This window comes from Apium graveolens, chromosome 4, assembly GCF_009905375.1.
Source record: "Apium graveolens cultivar Ventura chromosome 4, ASM990537v1, whole genome shotgun sequence".
Taxonomy (NCBI): domain Eukaryota; kingdom Viridiplantae; phylum Streptophyta; class Magnoliopsida; order Apiales; family Apiaceae; genus Apium; species Apium graveolens.
Genome location: NC_133650.1, coordinates 30,739,561 through 30,747,828, shown reverse-complemented (window position 1 = coordinate 30,747,828; position 8,268 = coordinate 30,739,561). Strand labels below are relative to the sequence as shown.

At 41.7% G+C, this 8,268-nt stretch overlaps 1 non-coding gene across 1 annotated transcript; it reads left to right on the top strand.

The window, feature by feature from the left end:
• Positions 1-7,366: 7,366 nt before the first annotated feature.
• LOC141722016 (small nucleolar RNA R71) lies at positions 7,367-7,473 on the top strand. The gene has a single exon (XR_012575053.1). It is a non-coding gene; the product is annotated as a small nucleolar RNA R71 (small nucleolar RNA).
• Positions 7,474-8,268: the final 795 nt, after the last annotated feature.

Here is an 8,268-nt window from a genome sequence, read left to right as displayed (position 1 = left end):
CTCATCAAGACAATCGCAGGTTTATAAACAGAATAAAAGCTAGACTCAACATAACTTATAACACTTCAATTCTTATATCGGAGTTAATCATGGATTCATGCTTTATTAAAACAAGACAAAACACATATGCTTATTTGATCGTGTAATGAGTGAGGTCCACAAAAGACTTATACAATAGCACCCATGTAGCGAGCGTTAGGTTAGCGGATCCCAGACTATAAAAGCCTTAGGTCACTAGGCACAAAGTCCCCTAAGAACTTAATAACTCGAGTACTAAAGAGCCCACTCGTGATCAATTATACATAACACTTATTCTTCTTTCTTCTTTTCTTTTTTTTTTTCTTTCTTTTTTTTCAATTTTTTCTCAATTTCTGAATAAGTGCATTTCGCTCCATCTCATTCAACCCTAGACTACCTATAAAAATATGAGCCGACTACTAGCCATTTGACACCTAGCCACACAACTAGCATTAAAATCCAATTTCCTCCAATTTTTAAATATCCATGTCTTTTATTATTAAGAGAATACCCTAAATTCTAAATATAAACAAGCGATTAAACCTCGATAAATCAACAAATCATGACTACAATATAGCACTCTAGCAACCTATAAGACTTAGTGAAATACAAGTGTCTCTAGCATGCAAATCAATCCAATAAGACTCAACATCACTAAATACAACATCACTACACTAGCATCAATATTACCAATGAATCAGAAAAATTATTTAAGGGAATCATGATATAATGCAAATGCATGAAACTACATGAACAAATTATCATAAAAACTACCAAAAATAAAAAAACTACATGACAAAATATATGTAATTATATGAATTAAACTATCATGAACATGCAAACTATATGAGACTCACACAAATATATTCCTTCAACTACTACCCCCAAACTTAAAATGTTCACTGTCCTCAGTAAAGGTAATAGTAAGAAATCAGGCATACCTACACGAAATCCTCACCAAAGACTGGCCACTGGATGTCAACTCCCGTAGCTCTAAATGCAGTCCTAAGTTCCTGGGTGAGATCGCGTACAAACTGGCTGTGGATGTCATGCATCGCATCCATCCTCCGTGCAAGATGCCTATACTGTGTCGAGCTCAAAACAGCTTCATATCTGCTCCTGCTGCCTCCTGCTGCTGCTGCTGCTGCGATGGTCCCCCTTCATCTCCTAACTGAGAACTCCATGCAGTCATGCTCGCCTGACCAGCAGCTGGCCTCCCACCTGGTAGGTGTTCAAAAGAATATCCAAGCCCCTTCAGATCAGGCATGCCTCCATCCCATTCCTGCATCATAGCCAAAGTAGTGCTATCGATCGGAGCACTCGGAATCTGTAACTGCTCATGTGCGGGCCAATATACACCAACTGCCATACACAACTTCGTCACCACAGACGCATACGGAATAGACCCCGTAGTGCTTCCCCTCAAAAACCTTAAAATACCCTAGTAGATAACCATCCCCAAATTAATGTAATCTCCCTGCAGAATGCCCCATAACAACCGTGCAGGCTCAACAGTAACCTCATGCACATGCGAAGATGGCATGATATTAGAACATATAAAAGTGTTCCAGGCACAGGAAAACCTGTTCATACCGGACGCCGGAAATATAGAATACTCGGCGGCTGTGCCCCACTTGAACTTCCAGTGTGTGTCGGGCCGGCACAGAGTAGCAACAATGAGATCCAGATCAAAGTCCTCTGGAGTCTTATCATTCTAGGTATCCTGCCCCACCTTCCTCACAGGCTGATCAATCACTGTCCTTATAGCCTCAGCACTATACTCAACAGTCCTCCCTCTCACCACCATAAAAAACCATTCTTCTCCTCCTTGGCGTTAGCGTAGAACTCCCGCACAACACTCATGGGCACAACCGTGGGAGCCTCATAAAAAGGAACCCAGCCCATCTCTAAGATCATCTCCAAGAACTTACCATCATTCCCAGATGGCAGAAAACCTCTCTCCTTAGCAATAGGTTTCGCGAGAAGTCTCGTGTACTCTTTCTCAGCCTCAGGAGTAGAAAACCTGGGCCTCACACCACTCGCAGTAGAAGAATCGGTGGCGCTGCTTCCAACTTGAGTTATCTGTCTTTTGGGTGCCATGGGGATTGAATAAAAGTGAGTAAAAGCTTAACTGTTTAGAGAGAATATGTGTTTGAGAGTTTATGAATTGGTGGAGAAGATGTATGTAAGTATATGTATTTATAGGTGGAGGGGTGTGAATTTGATAAGGAATAGAAGTGGGATTGATTATGGGAATCATGGGAATAATGGAATTGATTGGGAGAGGGAATTATGGGATGTGGTAGAGTAAAAATCGGGTTAAAATTGATTTTGAAATTGAAATCCCGATTTTCTCTAATAGTACTGCGGTATTTATTTTTTTCGAACAGGGACCAGTGCGGCCGCGCGCTGAGACGGCACGGGCGCGCTTTACTTCTGGAAAACTGGCGCGGGCGCGCGCTAAAACAAGGCGGGCACCCGTGGCTACTGGAAAAATGGCGCGGCCGCGCGCTTGGTCAGCGCGAGCGCGCCCAGCTTCTGTAGTTGGCCCTAAAATTCTTTTCTTTTTCTGATTCTTTTGTGATTTTTTTCCTTTCTTCTTGCTTCCTCTACATACTAATGTACAACATACTTGGGTTGCCTCTCAAGAAGCGCTTCTTTTACGTCGCTAGCTCGACGTAGAATCTCGAGATCAAGTGGACAATAAAATGGCACTATCGTATCACCATAATAATGCTTCAACCGTTGACCATTTACCTTGAATGCTTGGCCCGGATCATTCTTAAAAATTTCCACCGCTCCATGTGGAAACACAGTTTTGACAATAAAAGGACCTGACCATCTTGACTTCAACTTTCCAGGAAAAAGACGGAGATGAGAGTTAAACAAAAGCACTTGTTGCCCCGATACAAATTTCTTGAGTATTAGACCCCGATCGTGCCACCTCTTGACTTTCTCTGTGTACATTTTATTGTTCTCATAAGCTTGAAGTCGAAATTCATCAAGTTCGTTCAATTGAAGCATCCTTTTCTTTCCAACTGCATCCAAGTCTAGATTCAATTTCTTTAAAGCCCAGTATACTTTATGCTCGAGCTCCAAGGGCAAATGACACCACTTACCATAAATCAATTGAAATGGCGACATTCCCAATGGAGTCTTATAAGCTGTTCTATACGCCCAAACAGCTTCATCAAGCTTCAAAGACCAATCCTTCCTTGATGGACACACTACTTTCTCTAAAATGTGCTTGATTTCTCTGTTAGATACCTTAGCTTGACCATTTGTCTGAGGATGATAAGCCGTAGAAATGTGATGATTCACATTATACCTTTTCATCATAGCAGTAAACTTGCGATTGCAAAAATGCGACCCCTCATAACTGATTATGACTCTTGAAGTTCCAAACCTTGTGAATATTTGCTTGTGAAGAAAATAAAGCACCACTTTCGCATCATTCGTTGGCAACGCCTTAACTTCAACCCAGTTTGACACATAATCAACTGCCAACAGGATATACTGATTATTGCAAGATGAGACAAATGGCCCCATGAAGTCAATTCCCCAAACATCGAAGACCTCAACCTCGAGAAGCACACTAAGAGGCATCTCATCCTTCTTAGACATATTACCCACTCGTTGACATCGATCACATTTCAAAATGAACTGATGAGCATCTTTAAACAATGTTGGCCAAAAGAAACCTGCTTGAAGAACCCGAGTTGCTGTCTTTTTTCCATCATAGTGTCCTCCATAAGCCGTTGAGTGGAAATCTCGCAAGATCCCCCCCCCCGTTTCGCTGTAACGAATACATCTCCTGATGGTTTGGTCAGCTTCTTGTGTAAAAAGAAACGGCTCATCCCATATATACCACTTCACTTCATGTAGAAACTTATTCCTTTGAGCATAAGATAGGTCGGGAGGCATGATGTTACTAACAAGGTAGTTCACAATGTCTGCAAACCACGGCTCCTCTTCTTGCACTCTAAACAGCTGCTCGTCGGGAAAAGACTCATTTATCAATGTCTTATCCAATGAAGTAGCATTAAGATTCTCTAAACGCGAGAGATGATCAGCAACTTCATTTTTAGTTCCTTTTCTATCCTTGATCTGTAGTTTAAATTCTTGGAGCAAAAAAACCCATCAAATCAATCTAGGATTAGAGTCCTTCTTCGAGACAAGATATCGAATGGCGGCGTGATCCGTGAAAACTATCACCTTAGTCCCAAGTAGATAATATCGAAATTTCTCAAAACCATAGATAATAGCTAAAAGCTCTTTCTCCGTAGTAGTGTAATTCAGTTGAGCACCATTGAGGGTCTTACTAGCATAGTAGACCACATGAAAAATGTTGTTCTTTCTCTGCCCAAGAACTGCTCCAACTGCATAATCACTTGCATCACACATCATCTCAAAAGGTTCATTCCAATCGGGTGTAGTTATGACCGGTTCCGTAATTAGACTCTACTTCAATGTCTCAAAAGCTGCAAGGCACTCATCATCAAATTTAAAAGGAACATCTTTCTCTAATAAACTGCACAATGGCTTTTAAATTCAAGAAGTCTTTGATGAAACGCCTGTAGAAACCCGCGTGACCAAGAAAACTGCGAATTCCCTTGACAGAAATAGGTGGGGGGAAGATTCTCAATGACCCCCACCTTGGCCTTATCCACCTCAAGACCCTTACTAGAAACTTTGTGCCCAAGAATGATTCCCTGACGCACCATAAAGTGATATTTCTCCCAATTAAGAACCAGATTGGTCTCAACGCACCTCTTAAGGACCTGTCCAAGGCTTTGCAAGCATTCATCAAAAGAATCGCCAAAGACCGAGAAATCATCCATGAACACTTCCACATTCTGGCCAATCATGTCAGAAAAGATGGCCATTATACATCTCTGAAAAGTGGCTGGTGCACCACACAGACCAAAAGAAACTCGTCTAAAGGCAAAAGTATCAAATTGACAAGTGAAGGTAGTCTTTTCCTGATCTTTCGGAGTGATACAAATCTAATTGTAACCCGAATAGCCTTCCAGAAGACAGTAATATTCATGACCAGCCAACCTGTCAAGCATCTGATCAATGAAGGGCAATGGAAAATGGTCCTTCCTAGTGGCCTTGTTCAGCTTCTTGTAGTCCATACAAACTCTCCACCCCGTGACTGTTTGTGTAGGGATAAGCTCATTCTTCTCATTTCCTACCACAGAGATAGGGTTGATGATCCCTGAGTCTAGCCATTTTAGAATTTCCTTCTTCACTACTTTCTTCATTATTGGATTAAGTCTTCTTTGTTGCTCGACTATAGGCTTGCTACCTTCTTCTAGAAGAATTTTATGCATACAGTAAGACGAGCTAATTCCCTTGATATCTATTATAGTCCATCCAATGGATGATTTGAACTCTCTCAGAATTCTCAAAAGCTTTTCCTCGTCGGTACCTGAAAGGTCAGATGCAATAATAACAGGCAGAGTAGATGCATCACCTAAAAAAGCATACCTCAAATATTCAGGTAAAGGCTTAAGCTCAAGAGTAGGAGCTTCCTCAATAGAAGACTTTAGGCGATTAGGAGCTTTGCTCAATTCTTCCATTCCAAGAGATTCAAAAGGCATATCGATCTTTCTCTTCCAGGGAGAAGCATTCAAATATTGCAATTGCTCATCACCTTCATCATCTTCACTATCTGAATTTCCCAATAAGGTTTTTTCTAATGCATCAGACCTTAGCGTTTGATCAAGTTCCGATGTGATCACTGAATCAACCAACTCTACTTTCAAGCACTCCTCATTATCAGTAGGAAATTTCATAGCATTAAACACATTGAATGTCACATCCTGATCCAACACACGCATTGTAAGCTCACCCTTATGACATCAATCAAGGTCTAGCCAGTTGCCAAGAAAGGCCTTCCCAAGATTATGGGAATCTTCTTATCTTCCTCTAAATCAAGAATGACGAAATCAGCAAGGAAGATGAGTTTATCCACCTTGACCAAGACATCCTCCATAATACCCCGCGGATATATAATAGAACGGTCGGCCAACTGCAAGTTCATGTAAGTTGGTTTGGGATGAGGTAAGTCCAATTGCTTGAAGATTGACAAAGGCATCAGATTGATGCTAGCTCCCAAGTCACATAAGCATATGTCAAAAGACACTTTCCCAATAGTACATGGAATAGTAAAGCATCCTGGATCCTTAAGCTTCAGAGGCAACTTCTGCTGCAGCACAGCACTGTATTCCTCCGTGAGAGCGACAGTCTCTAAATCATCTAGCTTCACTTTCCGAGAGAGAATACCTTTCATAAACTTTGCATAACTAGGCATCTGCTCGAGAGCCTCAGCGAAAGGTATGTTGATATGAAGTTTCTTGAACACCTCCAGAAACTTCTCGAATTGCTTGTCCAGCTTTTTCTTCTGCAGCCTCTTAGGAAAAGGCGGTGGAGGATAGATTTGTTTCTCCCCTGTATTACCCTCAGGCAGAGTGTGCTCAACAGTAGTCTTCCTTGGTCCCACTTCTTCATCCTTCCGCTCTACTTATTTCTCAGCTCCAGCTTTTTCAGTCAACTCTTGAGTTTGTTCAGGATTAGCAACCCTTCCAGACCTCAAAGTGATTGCCTTTACCTGCTCTTTAGCTTCCTTCTTCCTTGGTACTTCAGTATCACTAGATAGTGTACCAGGTTGACGATTTAGCAAGGCATTGGCAATTTGCCTAATTTGATTTTCCAAGGTCTTGATAGAAACAGTTTGGCTCTTGCACATAAGCTTCAACTCCTCTAATTCAGATTTTTCATTATCTTGATGCAACTGGAGTTGTTGTTTTGGTGCATACCGTGGTTGCTGAAAACCAGGGGGGTTATACTTCTTAGCTGAATACTGCTGATAAGGCGGTTGAACCGTATTCTGAGCATTGCTCCAACTGAAATTAGGATGATTGCGGTTGTTTGGATGATAGGTGGCTGGTACAGGTTGCTGCGATCGCTGGAAGTTGCTCACGAACTTAGCTGATTCACTAGAAATTATGTACTGATCAGTCTTATGGGCACAGCACAAAGCTCACATACACTAGTGATTTGATTAACTCCATAATTAGCCAACGTGTCCACCTTCATTGTCAATGCCTTAAGTTGGGCAGCGATAGCAGTTGCTGCATCCAACTCCAGAATTCTTGCAACTTTTCCCTGAGTCAACCTCTGGGTAGGATTCTGGTACTCATTAGCAACCATCAATTTAGTAAGCTCATAAACTTCATCGTAGCTCTTAGCCCACAAGACTCCTCCTGATGCTGCATCAATTACGGGCCTAGAAGTAGGACCCAATCCATTTTAGAAACAGTTGATAATCATCCAATCGGGCATGCCATGGTATGGGCACTTCCTTAGTATCTCCTTATATCGATCCCAAGCCTCAAACAGAGATTCTCCAGTTTGCTGCACGAACTGGGTAAGAGCATTCTTGATTGCTCCAGTCTTCGCCATGGGAAAATTTTTAGTGAGAAACTTTTGAGCAAGATCTTCCCAAGTTATGATAGACCCTGCCGGTAGAGAGTGTAACCAGCACTTAGCTTTGTCCCTCAAAAAGAACGGGAAGAGTCGCAGCTTGATAGCATCTTCAGTCACACCATTAAACTTGAAAGTGTCGCAGATCTCGATGAAATCCCTAATGTGCATGTTGGGGACTTCGGTAGAAGAACCCTCAAACTGAACTGAGTTCTGTATCATCTGGATCGTGCTTGACTTGATCTCAAAAGTGTTAGCCGTGATGGCTGGTCTAATGATGTTAGACTGGATGTCATTAATCTTAGGCTTAGAATAGTCCATCAAAGCCTTCAGATTCTCTGCTTGATCACCCATAGCTACTACAATTGGCTCTTCAACTTTCTCTTCTTCTTCTACCTTCTTTTCTTCCTCAAAAACTTCCCTATGAATTACCATAAGTTCTTCATCGGCTTTATCCAGCGTTCTCTTGCGAGTACGCGAACGCGTATGCATACACCCTCGCTAGATCACCTGAAATAAAACAAGGAAATAAATAAGTAACAAGGTCCAAGTCAATGAACTTTAACAACCACTGATGGAAAGCACATAAACTAGTAATTAACACTGCAGTTCCCGGCAGCGGCGCCAAAAAATTGTTAGTCGCTAAACACGCGCTAATATTACACGCAAGTATACGAGTTCACAAGTAGTATAAGATATAAATCAGATTTGATCCCACATAGACTGTATTGGTTAACTATCTAAATTACGCACCTAAGC